This window comes from Pyxicephalus adspersus, chromosome 7 (genome assembly GCF_032062135.1).
Source record: "Pyxicephalus adspersus chromosome 7, UCB_Pads_2.0, whole genome shotgun sequence".
Classification (NCBI taxonomy): Eukaryota; Metazoa; Chordata; class Amphibia; order Anura; family Pyxicephalidae; genus Pyxicephalus; species Pyxicephalus adspersus.
In genome coordinates this window covers 13,578,365-13,593,471 of record NC_092864.1, presented here as the reverse complement: position 1 = coordinate 13,593,471, position 15,107 = coordinate 13,578,365, and the positions used below count along the sequence as shown (strand labels likewise).

The 15,107-nt window shown below is 40.8% G+C and overlaps 1 protein-coding gene across 1 annotated transcript in view; it reads left to right on the top strand.

The window, feature by feature from the left end:
* Positions 1-15,107, top strand: part of CASKIN1 (CASK interacting protein 1) — a 156,729-nt gene that overhangs the window by 85,918 nt on the left and 55,704 nt on the right. The gene's annotated exons all lie outside the window — the stretch shown is intronic.

Here is a 15,107-nt window from a genome sequence, read left to right as displayed (position 1 = left end):
ACATTAAGGGGGCATTAATGAGGTTTGATGATTGGATTGGATTAGCCTAGAGTTGGGCATTAAATGTGGCTAAAATAAATATTAAGATGTAATTTTTAAATTTAAATTTGTAAAAAATACCTTGCCTGAACTGTTCCCCTAAAGCAGGGGTTGGCAAACTCCAGCCTTTAGGCCAGATACGGCCTAGCCAGTAGTTTGTTCCGGCCTTACACCTTCCTAGCCAATCTGGCAGGGGTGGGCAACCCACGGCTCCGGAGCCACATTCGGGGGTAAGGAGACATTCTCTCTCCTCCGTATGCATTGTGGAGGAGAGGGATTCCCGTTCCTGGTGGGGGGCAGAACCATAAGCGCGGGACTCGAGAGAGAGAGTTTGGCCTAGTGTGTCTTCTTGACCTCCTAAAATGGCCTAGTAGCCAAAAAAATTACTGACCCCTGCCCTAAAGCATCTGAAAAACCAACATTTCCAGGACGGTTGATCTTCTGATCCTTCTGCCCTTGGTGGTTTCAGCCTCCGACCTCTATGTAGCACCGTGAAGGTTGGAGGGAGGAACTCGTGAGCGCCATGGAGGACCAAAGAGATTTATCTTCCAGTCTCTGCTCTGTTCATTGAGTATGTATGTATATCACATTTGCAGATGTCCCTGGGGGAACAATAGCAATCATTAAGGATGATCCAAATGATGATATGTTTCCCCCACAAGATTGACTTCCAAGGAATGTCTGCAGAGGCTGCAGTGTACCCATAGTGTACATTTATTCTCCAGTCTGAGCATTGTTGATTAATTTGGTTCATAGTCATCTTTTTAATATTAGCAGCATACAAACAGATGCATGTACATAGCTATTCACATAGTATACGGTAATGTCAAATGACTGTCAGATTTAATGCCCAAGCAATAAAAAAAATGTAAGTAAATACTAAATATGTTTATACACATAAGGGTTTTACAAAATTGACCTGACAGTGGACAAGAACAGGGGTTTTTGTTCAGAAAATAAAAAAAAAAATTATTCTTAGCTGAAGCTATAAATATATCACAGCAGTAATATGATACAAAAAGAAAAACACAGAGAAAAGCTTTATCAAAAATTGCATTTTAAAACAGTTAGTGGATCTAAAGTTACAAGCAGCTGAAGCTGTATGCAGATCTCAGCTTTTGTTCAAGCTGCACTGAGCCCTTTTCTAGCCCCCCCGCCTATTTTTTGTTTTTTTGGACCTCATTGACTAGTAAAATGATTTACAGGCAGTGGTGTCAGTTAGTTAACATCTATGCTGTCTATACTAGTTTAGCAGTGCTTTTTTGTCTTTGCATTGTTCATGAAACACATTCTATAGGCTATAATTGTCTTTAGTGTTTTGTAATTGGCTTTACTTGAGTGTTTAGTAATTGGAACAAACTTGAATTAAAACCACTTTTATCCATTGTTTTTTAAGTGTCTGCCAGCAGATTTTTTATAGCTGTTTCAGTCATTTTTTAAAATCCTTTTCAGTCTTCTAAAACACCTGAAACTTCCTGCAACTACCTAAAAATGGAGGTGACTAGGTAGCACCTGAAAAAAGCATGACGGTGATGCCATAGGCAAACCTCTGAAAAGAGGAGAAAGATAGACTCATTTTTTTCAATAATAACCTTTTTTTTTTAAGTGGTTTAAAAAGTGTTTGCAAAAAATCCCAGATCAATAGTTATTCCTGCACGATTCTGCACATAATTGCCCAGACAATTTTGCAGCATAAAGATAAAAAATACAATTAAAAAATGAACAATACCTCTACAAGGTACCTGCCATTATTTTTTATTTAGCCTTACAATCTTATATGTGCCCCAATAATCCTGTGTCCACCCTATTTTATAGGGTAAATTTCTATGATTTGCCCCATTCTGGAAGTGAAGACACCCCAACCTGTTAACCAGTTTAGCTACATACACACATTAGTCTTTTGTCATTGGAATCTTTCATAATTCGTTCCAACGACAAAAGACTGAAAGACGAATGAACGAGTGCTGTACATACATCACTGTACTGCTTCATGGATAGGGGAGGAGGAGAATGACGGAGCGGCACCCCACTGTGCTCTCTCCCCTTCACTTTCATTATGGTGGTTGGTCGTACGTGGATCTGCCCAGGACGTCGTCAGACAAGCCCTGTACACACGTCAGATTCTCGTCCGATACTAGCCCTGAAACGATAAATGGACGAGAATCATTTGAAGTGTGTACATAGCCTTAGGCCAATTATATTGGAGAGTAGGGTGCCAGAAATGTGTGGCTTAGCTCCAGGGGGTCTAGGAAGCACATGAATTGCTCACATTCACTTATCCCACTATCCTAAAAATATCTACCTTACTGGGTATTGGGGTAGGTGCTCTTATTAGATATGGAAACTGTAGAGGTGGTTACATTTTCATAGACACACAGTATCAGAGGGGCACAGAAATGTTTTTTGAAAAGATCAGATTTTGATCTGGCCTTCCTTTAGGAAATACTTTTAGCTTTAAAGGTTTGCCAACAGGTTCCCTTTAAGTTTTCATTGCTCGGTTTCTTCTCTTCCTTAGGAGCACAACGTATTTTATACTGTTGTCAAGTACTAGCCTGCCCTCCAGTTCCAACACCTGCAGTATTATAGTGACAAGCACTGCTAACATTAACATCTGCAGCCAGGAGATTTGCAGTCACAGGATGCTGATTATTTTTTAACAAGTTCAAGATCTCAATGCTTCTTCAGGGCAAATCCTATTTGTTGGATGCGTGAGATGTGCAGTCTGCAGGGAGAGCCGGTGCAGATAGTGGCAGGTTGCCCCTGTGATACGTGTTGTCACACCAGTAACAGCGCACTTCACCAAATACGACAGTGATAAAACCTAGAAATGAGCGCAAGTCCCAGTGCCACCGCTGCATCCCAATGCACTGCATGCATGGCAAGTGTTGGTTTATATCTTCACAGCTTTATGTATATTGGGGGATTTAGGTTCTTGCTTTCCTGCAAGACAGAAAATGGAATTCCTCTGGTAATATAGGAATCAGAACTGGGTAACTATTAGAAAGTGCTTGCAGTTGTATGCGTTTTTTTCAGCAATTACAATTTTTTGTATGTTGATTTTTTGTCTTTTTTTCCATTTAGTTTACATTTTTCTATTTCTAATTAAAATATGACAGGTCTATGATTTTAATGCCTTTAAGAAAACACGTAGTGGACACTGAAAACGTAAAACCAATAATATAAAAGAAGGCGATAAGTGGTACCAGAGCTCTGCCAGGGTTTCTGAAAATTGTGGGCAGATACCAACTTTCTAAAAGATGATGTCATAGGCTTAGACATGCCCTGCCTTAGCCCAAAATAACAGTGCCCAGACCAAGGGATGGGTTGTCTATGCCTGCCATTACAAAGGAAAAGTAAAGGGCGTTTGGGTAGTAAGGAAAAGGAGGGCGTCTAATGCACACTCCTGTCACTGGCAACAACTGGGCAGCTACAAAATTGCCAACAGTCTACTTTTTTGATGCCATGGTATTGCTTTCTTACTAACAGAGCATGAGATTTGGCTTCATTAGCCAGTGAGGTTTGGCAGCGTCCATGGCCAATCCATTAGGGTATGGAAAGCCTCCACTTGGTGATATTGCTGATGGCAATTTGTCACCAGAAACAGAAATGTCTGTATTATGTTGTCCGAAAAGTGAGCTAAAGCACCCTTTAGGTGTCTTTACCTCCTGCACTTTCTATTCTTTATAAAAAAAAGCCTTTAACAAAACTACAAAACTATATGTGGAATGGATTTTTCTTTTATAAATTTTGTCCAAAAATATTTTTCTCTCTTGTGCTGATTTTGGTTTAAAAGCATATTGTATAAAGAGGTCCATAGCTCAACCAGAATTTCTTGTTAACTTAAGTGTATTTGCATTGTTATGATTGGTATGATTGCTTTTTTTGTAACAACAGGGTCACCATTGGGGTGTAATGAGGGTAAGGTCTCTGGGACCAGATTGGTGCAGTAAACTTTAGTAAGGTGTTTTTCATTTTATTTTTGCTTTAATGTTGGGGAGCATTTGAATGGTAATATTTTGAATCAACCTGTGAAGCCTCCCATATTTCTGATTGAGGCTATGGGTACTGAATGAAATTAGGTTGTGGTATTATAGAAAACCCATCAGCTTTAGTCATTTTAAAAATGGTGACTCCATTCAACATTTAAAGCTTGCATGTACAGTAAGATTTATGAAACAATGCATATATCCTGATGATCGCTTTACTCCAGGCTTCAGAACTGAACCATTGATGTCCCTATTGCTGGGATTCAATGGCCACCAATCCTTGGGATTTGGAATCTGAAACCTTAGTTCAACAGTAACAGGTGAGACTCAGTGCTAGGCTAGGCCTCTGCCAACAGATCCCGCCACAGTGCCCTGTAGCTTCTACATAATGTTGTACAATTAATCCCAATGATGGGCCCATTTACAGTTTGACCAAAAGCAGACCTTGCACTTAAAATCAAGGTCTATGTAATAAATCTTCCTACATGCAAAAATCACTACAATAAAGTATAATAAAAAGTGAATCCTTATTTGCAGTGGATGAACTTTGCTGCACATATGGACTTGGATAATGGAATGTGTCTTATAGACCAGTGGTCCCCAACCTTTTGGAGCTCATGGACCACTAAATCTATGCCGTGTATCATTTAAAAGAGAGGAAACTTCCCCCAGAGTGACGTCATGATGCCAGAACTCGCCCACTCGTCGATCGCAGGTCTGAGCCTGAGACACAACCCGCCCACCGCCCTGAGCCTACAATCCAGGAGACATGGTCCTCCGCTCTGCCCAGTGCGCCCCCCCAGCGGCGTCCCTCTCCTGCACCAGCCAGAGCCGCGGACCAGCGCTCTGTGCTCTCACGGCCCAGCTGTCAGACTGCCTTGGCCCACCAATGTACCGGGGGTTGGAGATCCCTGTTTTAGACTGAAAATATAAAAGGGGATGATGAACATAAAAATGATATGTGATCAGAGGTCACATGATCTGACCTGTTCCTTACTATTTCAAGTTCTCTGAGGCAGGTAGGCCATCACTAAAACCATTTTCGGGGACAACAGCTACTGTATGATGTTCTGTTCTTGCTCTTCTCTTCTGTGCCCAGCAATGACAGTGGCCGACATCTCTCCAGGTTTCCAGTGCTGGGCTAAGAATAGTCAATTCTAAGATTAAATAGGACATCAGCTTTTTTCTTTTCTTTTTTTTTAGCCATTTGAATTATCAACACTTACACAAACAAATGGATAGAAAACCATTTCCAAAAACAGAGGTGTTAATGAGGTTGGGGAGAATGGAGCTGAATGGAATTAATTAGTTCCTGAAAGGTTCATGTGGAAATGAGATTCTTCAGCTTGGAACCCCTTGAGGTTTTGGAGAAAGTTAAGCCCTGGGGTTATAGGAGTGTGCAAATCGTTAAGTATGCATGAAAGTAAATAAGCACGTCAACGCCGCTAATTCTTACAAAGCATAAAATGCTGCCATTTCTTCTGTCAGTAACAATATGCGAGTTGTAGAATCCATTCGGTGCATGACAGCTTCCCATTTACATTGTGAGATAAATACTGCATTTGTGCATGTTTCTCCAGCTGTTGTCAAAATGCCAATGGGTTACCCTTTATGAAGATGACAACAATTACAAGCAGCATGGTTGGCAACCTCACTGAGCTTTTAGGAGGCATTCAGCCTCAGTGCAAGCATGTTACCCCATCTCTCAGCAGCACCCTCTAATGGTTTCCAACACAAATGTTTGCAGCAGAGCAGGATTGTACACACATCGGGACTGGTTTATTAAAGCTCTACAAGACTAGAGAAACTGGGTGATCCATCAAACCTGGAATAAATTTCTTCAAACGTAATTGTTTATAGTTAGTAAATGTTTTCAATCCTGTATCAGATCTATTCCACGTTTGCTGGATCACTCAGGTTTTACCATGATAGTCTTTCTTCTCCAGTCTCAGAGAGTTTTAACGAATGGCCCATTGCTGTGAAGTTTCAGACCATATTGCTAGAAAGAGAACTCCTCTTTAACATAGGTAACCCAACATATTGGCATTTTTTAAAAAGCTGCAAAAACAAATTTTCACATGCATAGTTCAGAGTGAAAGAGCATTATTACTTTAAAGAGGACCTGAGCTGTAGAAGCTGTGCACAAAACAAGCAAGCACAAATGCTAACTGGCAGTATTGCCTATAGACTCCTGGCAGCTGATCTTTATCATGTACTGACTTAAGCTGCGTACACACGGCAAATTTTTCTCGCCCGATAATCGGTATCGGCCAATTATCGGGCGAAAATCTGCCGTGTGTACAGTCGGTCGTCGTCATCGTACAGTTCCATCGTCCAACGACCGTCCTGGCGGATCCATGGACGATGGACGACGACCTATCCTAATGAAAGGGAAGGGGAGAGCGCGCAGCAGGGTGCCGCTCCGTCGCTCTCCCCCTCCCCTCTCCATAGAGCATGAACGGTGCTGTATGTACAGCATCGTTCATGCATCGTGCAGTCTTTTCTCGTTGGAAAGGATCTTTCACGAAAAATTGCAGGTGTGTATGCAGCTTTACCATTCATCTTTCTCTGTGGAGATGCAGCCATCTTGATAAAGACAGGGCTTGCTTCCTTATGTTAGAGTTTCCGCTTTTATGACTGGTGGGGTAATGATCAAGAAAACTAGGGAGGTGGACAAAACATATATATGCAGAATGAAGGAAACAGAAGCAGGTAGATCCTTGCACTGCAGGTCCTCAGGTTCAGCTTCCCCTCCATCAAGGGATCTCATTCCAAGAAGCAGTCAGTGCAGGTATACATCTATAAGACTATAGGCACAATAGAACCTAGGCACAGGGCATGCAGTGCTAAAGTGTACCTGTGATTTGCAGGGCTAAGCATGTTATAAAAGCATTGGTATGAATGTCATTGCATCACGATGACCCTAAAAAATGCAATTCGAGTTCATAAGTGTGAATCCAGCCTAGGACTCATTTCACTTTCCCCTATACTGTTGCTCAATCCCTGTCAAATTAATGACAATGCTTTCCATCACTGCACCCTTGCCAACGATCAATACTCTGCAGCAATTCATCCTAAGAGAATGCGACATCAATAGGGAGGGTGGCAGCTTCAATCCAGTGAGGTGTCACCAGCAGGGAAATCACCAGGGTGACACGGCCCTGAAGCTGTTCATACGTTTTACAATCTACATTAGAATGACCAAATTAATTCATCAGATGGAATCCAAACAAGCTGACGCTTCTATGGCAGATTTAAAGTGGATTGTACAATCATATGTTTAGCTTTTGGCTGTGCATACATTCACCAGCTGGGTAATTTGATTTCAGACTTCAACTATTTTCAAGTCTCCATGACTAAATGGAATAGGAAATGAATGCATCCAGATAAGTGCCACCTATAAGGGAATTTTCATTTGACACCCACATTTTTTATCATTTAGATTGAAAGCATGAAATTGTATGACCAGCACCATAAGAAGAACTGAACACATCTTTCTTGTCATTAAGCAGGAAAAGCTTTACATATTTATATATATATATATATAGTAGCTTGGAGCAAATGCAACTCTGTGCACAAAATACAGTAATCTAAAAAGGGAACAGCAAGAAAGTGCCAATTTAATAGTGATGTAAAATTTCATTTCAGGTTAATGTTACAGTAATACATCAAAATATCGTCTTGCAGAAGACACACTGTATTTACCTTTAAATACTTCCTTCCAGCCAATTTCCAGCATAATAGCAGACCTTGTTTGAACTCATGTGCATTCAATGACACCAATGTTTAATACTTAATAAATGTTCTCCCAGTGGGCCCTGCAATGCAGGCTGAGCACTGAGTAGCTGTGTATGCAATGTTAGCACCGGTTTGGGTAAATACATCGGTGCTTTGTGTGGGTGCCACCTTGTGGCGGCCGTGCCCATGAGCGGCTTTTGATTAAGAGGAGCACATCTGGCTAGCTAATTGCAAATTGTCGCTGAATGTGGTGTATAAGGCGCTTTGTTCCATAGCCGACAGAATGCTAATTACCGGATTAACATATGGAAGCACTGACAGGCAGCAATTGAACTTTTATTAGATATACTTTTGCATTATATGTTCCTTATCAAAAAGTATTTTTGTTGATGGTGTTCCTTGGGTTTGTTTTTGTTTTTTTGTTATGCTTTAAGGAAGCACTTTTACGCTTTATGTTACATAAATAGTACCCTGTCAACCATCAGTGGTCTCCTTACCACTGGCTGCTGAGATTGTTCTGGGCTGCACCGGGGAGTTGGGCTGATGACCAATAATTTTACTCATTGAGAACTAGCATAAGGTTGTCCCTTGGATGTCTGAACTGCCACTGATGAGTGGCGCAAAATAATTTTCTATCTGCAGTTAACCTTAAAGCATATCTAAACTCAGAAATGTCACTTTCTGAGTGAAGGGTAGACAACCCTTTTATGTAAGGTAAAAATTCTGTTTGTTTTTTAAGTGCAACACTTAAAAAAAAAAGGGTGCAGCACCACCGCCTATTCAATCAAGAATGAATGGGAGCATAAAGTCTCCTGGGATACCTACGTCAAGCATACTGGGAGGCTCTTGGGTGCTCCTTCTGTGCATGCCCAAGATGCGCATGCCCGAGGAGCTTTTCCGTGAAAAGAGAAACATCTCTCACGCAGTGAGATCGGCATGTTTTTTTTTCAACCTATGTCATCCGATCCTGCGCCTGGGTTGGGTGACCTAGGAAGAAGAACCAGGAAAAAGAGAGAAAGATGGCGGCGCCCAGCGTGCCGGCTCGGGGACAGATGCCGGGATGACGCAGGACCTGATGGAAGACACCTCCGACTGTGCTGCAGGATTGAAGGTAAGTGGATTTTTTTTTGTAATTTAGGCATTTTTGAGTTTAGTTCCTCTTAAGACAGTGTTTCTCAACTAGGATTCCTCCAGATGTTGTTAGGGGTTCCTTGAGCAATGAGCAATCTGTACCTCTCGAGTCATTCTAAATGACCTCCAATGATTTTATTGGCTATGTATATGGGTGGCATACAGAGTAGTTTTCATGCACAGCAGAAACTGGACACTTCACAAACTCCAAACAGGGCTACCCACTGGAGAGTTTAGCAGCAGAGTTGAAGTTGCAATTGGTCTGCATCAATGGTGACACCGATGTATTCCAAAAAAGAAAGTGTTGTCACCTTCCAGGCTATGAATTGCGACAGACTAAATAAATTACAAGATTGGCTCAATTAGAAAATATTTTCATAAAAACCTTTTTATGTACTGAGAGATTTATAGAGTCTGTCATGGCTGAACCCTTCCAACATTTTTGGCATCTTGGCTGCCATTAAAAACACAATAGCTTCAATACCATCTAAGTTATCAAACTGAAGTTTGCCTTAGATTGGGAGCTTCATTTGCTTCATTCTTGTTTCAGGACAAAGTTTCCAAAGCCAGAGACAATGAAGTAGATAGCATTTTTAAAAGCAGTGACATATTCTTTACCAGGGTTTTTCATCTAGGGAAATAATGCTGAGAAATTAGTTGTTCCCATTAAAAAAGAGCCTTAGGTTATTCCAGGGTACTAGATCAATGTTTCTCAACAAACGTTCTATGAAACCCAGGGTTCTTTCAGAGGCTGCTTGAGGTTCGTTGAGCAGTGAGCAATTTGTGCCTCTCGGGTCAGTTACCACTGACACCAATTATCTATTTGGCTGTCTATAAGGGTGGCATATTTTCAGTTGGTCAACCATGTTTATTCCATTAACCACCAGGCTAATGTACCATTAACTGGGCATATCATAATGTCTTTACCTGGATGGTATTTCAAGGGTCTCTCATGTTAAGAAGATTGAGAAAGGCTGCTTTGTATGGTCATATATCTGCCAGCATATCCATTCAACTGTATCTAAAATCAAAATTTTCCTTTAATTTTGGCCAAAATGGTAAGGGTGAAGAACCTTTGTCTCTCTGCACCCCACTGGGTAAATTAATTCTCTTTACTTGTTTTGGTGACCGTAGAGAAAGCGATGGGAAGTTGAAAATGTAACACCTTGGAGAAGTTGAAAATGTAACACCTTAGAGCAGCCTTTTTTTAACCTGGAGGGACCCTAAAATCATTTTTTAGGTCTTGGGAAACCCCTGTCAGTTTAGGGTGGGGTTGTTGGCGCCAGTGGGAAAAAGCCCCGTATATTGATGGCTTTTGGAAAGAATGTCTATTTATATTAATGAATACAGCCTTTATAGACAACCACATCCTTGGAATCCTTCCGTTTGCTGTACCAAGTGGTGGTGGCCCCAGAACTGGTCGGCGTCATCAAATGAGAGGTTAATCAGCCACAGTTCAAAGAACCCATAGCAAGCCCTGGAGGAACCTTGGGGTTCCATGGGAGCCTGGATGAGATTGGCCGCCTTTCAATGGAGACTCCCTAAAGAGAGTTAAACTTCATATTGAAGGGATTTTTTCTTTAAGGATGAAAGTGAAAATAAATTGAATGGGTTTTAAATATCCATTACCCAAACAAAGCTAATAAAATATTTGAATTTAGATCTGTTCTATATTCATGAACATTTGTGAATGGAGGTAATATGGCCACCATGGCTGTGGATGGAGGGGATCCATATTGGTAGCCTCAATCCATCCAGATTATTTCCGGCCCTGTGCTGTTTTCTCGGTACCGTATTCAGTCTGCATTCTTTACTGACTGCAGGGAGTTCTATCCATCTTATAGAAAGAACCAAATAGATAAAATGTGCAGCGAGGCGCGATCGGTTTATAACACCGTTACAGAAACTCATTTTCTGATGTCAGATAAAAGGGAGATGGTTGTCAATGACGAGCCAACCATCCACATAATAATGGCACAGTGACAAGCGTTGGACGGGATCAGACACAGCTGTTTGTGAAGCTTCCTGCCAACGCACAGGACATTCATAATAACGCTCACATAATTGGTGTCCTGCAGACGCCATCACCCGTCCAAATGCGTCAAGGCCAGGCTGGGCACCGCCGCAGATCCAAAAAAGAAACCCCTCCAAATAACCTGCCGCAAAATTTCATTTCTGCCGCTGAATGCGTTATTAAAGCAGAGTTTTATTTCCTTTAAATGGAACGCTGTTCAGCGAGCTGATGTTCATTCAGGATAAAACGGTTAACATCGGAGACAGCTGTACACATCCAACATTCACCCAAAAGGAGCATGATCGTCTGCAGGAGGAATCATTTGACATGTGTGCGCAGCCTGCGCATGCATTCAATCTGAGTCATTATTCAGCACTTTTAAGCAGGAAAAAGATTCTGCATATGTAATGTGCAAATTTTGCTAGTCCTATAAATGTTTAAAGTTGCAATCGATGTCCTGGATTAAGTTCCATTGAATTTGGTAAAGTGGGATGTAGGCAATTTAATTACAGGGAGTCTAAGTATGACTTTGCAATCCAATAGAGTTGGACCCAGTGCCACCTGTAATCATCACGCTGTAACTGACCTGGTCAGATATGTGCCCTCTTCCCTATTATCCGAAATACATGACATTGCTGAGGGGTGTGGCTGTTACTCAGCTCTGCCAGCACTGGGTGCTGCAGTATGAAGGAAGGAAGTGGCATTTTCACTACGAGAATATGTATTTTAAGGTATTTCCTCAAAAATGATAACATGGGAGTGAACATGACATGTTCTTTAGGACAATATTAGGACCCATAAGTTTTTTGCAATATAGTTTAGAAAAAATAAAATTGCTATAGATTGTATTTAAAGGGCACTCATGATAAAACATAAAAAAACTTGTTGAAACACCTTATAGGGTGACCACTGTCTCTTGCTTGTGCTCCTGTGTTGTCATGTGTGCATCAAATAAAGAATACAAGCAGCCATGTTGACATATATTGGGCCTGATTTAATAAAGAGGACAGAGGATACACCTGGAGAGGATACACCTTCATCTGTGATTCTGGGTGATCCAGCAAACCTTGGGGTGGGTTTCATGAAAGTCATTTGCTATTTGTTAGCAAATGTTTTTAAGCCTGGACCATATCCATTTCAGGTTTGCTGGATCACCCACATTCTCACATGATAGTCTTCTCAGGTCTTGGAGAGCTTTAGGAAATCATTGTGTTGCCACTTGCTATCAGGAAGAGTAAATCCAGAGCAATGACGGAAAAGTGCGTAATTAGTCCGAAGAATTTTCAATAAAGAACATATTAACAGGAGGAAAATCCGGAGTACCAAATTAATGGTCTGCTGTTGTCCAAACAAAGACCGGGGTGGGGAGGTGACCTCGCTTTCTTGCTCAAATGTAGAAAAGAAAAAGTCAGGTCACCAGCTTGGTTTTACAGTCCAACAGAGATATGTAAATTCCAGAATAAATGGACAAAAAATACAAATCCTTTGTCAGGTACAACAGCCATATATGTGTATATATCTGTTTACAAAAATAGCTTTAAATTAATAAAAGTTCCTTACTAACCCTCTCCGAATTGCAGTATTTTTAGAAACCTAATCCCCATATTTCTTCCATTATCTGATTTACATTGACATTTCCAGTTGTCACCAACCACACATTACTGCTGCAGAACCGCCTTTATCTTTTTACCCATCCTGATTACAGTATGATATCCAATCGGTGTATATGATAATAGGATTGCCGTGGCCCCTGTCTGCCCTCACTTTGCACAGCATTGACTGAAACGTTGCTGTAGAAATCAATAATAATGACAGGCTGTCACTTTGCTTCCTATATTTAAATGGCAGGGAACATTCAGGATTACATTCCTACACTCCTATATGCTCACACTGTATTGACCTTTATGATGATAGGAATAATCTGTGCTCTAATGGTCCTGAAAGCCACCAGAAATAATAACACCAGCTCTTGGCTAGTGATCACTGTGTTTGGACAATGACCATCGGGCAAAGCTGCATTTATACTTTGGTCTGAAAATTATGACTTACTTTGTACATTCTGGCCGTGTCATTCTTTGGTTATGTATTCCCAAGTGACTCCTAGTATATAAATAGGATTTCTGCTCCAATCAAGAATCAAGTTTTGATATAGAATGATAAAATTAAGAAAATCAACTCATTGCAGTTTAGATGCACCATTCTCAACATTTTTAAAAGAAAGGATCTCCTGAAAAAACTTTCAGGTCTTCAAGGAACCCTTGTAAAATAATACATCCAGAGATCACAGTATATTAGTGTGGGGGTCAGTAGGAAGAAAAACGCTTACATTGTTCACAATTGGGAAGAATTTCACCCTTACAGATAGCCAAAGAGATCATTGGTGTCACCTATACTAACCTGAGGGGTACAAATAGCTTAAGGAACCCCTAGCAACCTCTGGAAGAACCCTGGTACAGAAACACTGATCTAATACCCTTATCCCCCCTCCTTAAATCAAATTGGTTGGCAATACAATTGTAAAAAAAGTCAACACTCCTTGCATTTTGCTTGTTTAGATACACCCAATTTTACATAGATAGTGGTTTCCTATTTTCCTTCAGATTTTGGTACCTCTTTATTTAAAGCTGACTTCCAACCCTTCCTTTTGTTTTACACAGTTGTACGGGTTCCTTTCCTGGACTGAAATTACTTATTCTGATTTCATTGCACACTGTGAGCTTCTCATTAGAAACTGCAGCAAATCAGAGCCTGCCTCGTTTCCTGGCTGGTGGCTGTCCAGTCTTGTTTAGTCCATTTCCTAGCCTTATATGGTTCCTGAGACAGCTATGAGCTAAGTGACCAACAGACATGAGTTTCTAATAGAGTACATTGGAAGCTACAGCAAGTCAGATAGGACCTGCCTCATTTCCTGGCTGGAGGACATCCAGCATCATCTAGACGTTTCCCTTAATGGCCTGGCTGCCCCTGGCCGGCCACTTGCATTCATTGGATTTCAGTTCTTTCAATCCTGGGGCTCTGCATGAAATCTGGGCATTACTTAGGATGGAATGCATGTAAATATAGTTATCCTAGAAATGCCCATTGCTCCAGGATGACTTTTACCCACCAAGCCATTTTTGTATTTTCATACCTCCTCCCAAGAATCAGCCCACAGCTTAAATTAGGGCTAAGGACTACCAACATTATAGGCAGCGCTGTACAATAAATTGGGGTTGCCAATGACAGGCAGATACAGACAGCGACAAAAGAGGAGAGGACCCTGCTTCAGAAGAGCTTACAAAAACTTAAAGCGGTGTTTCCCAACTAGGGTTCTAGCAAAGATTGCTAGGGGTTATTTGAGCAATTTGTACCTCTCAGATAAGTTATATTGATATTCTTTTCACTGGCCAGCAATGTAAGAGGCATTCTTCCCACTGACCACTATTCTATTGTACTGTGAGCTGTGGATATAGTAATTATAGGAGGGGTTCCCTGAAGACCTAAAATTTATTTTAAGGGTTCCCCTATGTTTAAAAGGTGGAGTAAGGCTTGGAGTGGCACGGAGACCAAGTGGTGACATCAATAGGTCTGAAATAAGGTATGCAATGAAAACAGAATGGTTTTATGTACAAATATCATAGGCATGTTGATGGGGCAATGAAGAATAGGAAAATGAAACATATAAGCAAATTAAACTTTATCCAACTGCTATCCAACAAAATTCAGGTTGTGTTTTGGGTGATGGTAGGACCATCTCTAATTCACCTTGTTCTTTCTCTCTCCTATTCTATCTCGTCCTTGATTTTCTTTCTTGTCACTTCTTACAAACCCCTCTCCTCTGATACTTCATCTTGAACTCTTTTTGATCTCAGTCTCACCTAGACGATGGCTTTTAGAGAATCCATTAATTGTCATTTCCAAGACATAAATAGGCCATCTTGTGTTCCTCTTAGAGGAGTCCTTCAAAGTGTGAAATTGTGTGATCCTAGACCACGTCTAGTAAGTACAACCTTTAGATGTAATCCGGCTCAAATCAATCAGTGTAACAATTATATTGGCCATAATGGGAGCATAATAGGCTGAAAATATTGACAGTTACGGCCAAAGTAACACATGCATATTACCTTGATGAATTGATTCTTTAGTTTTTTATTGTACATTCATCCTGGAGATTTGTATATGTACTGTTTTATATTTTATTTACATATGTACTGTTTTAT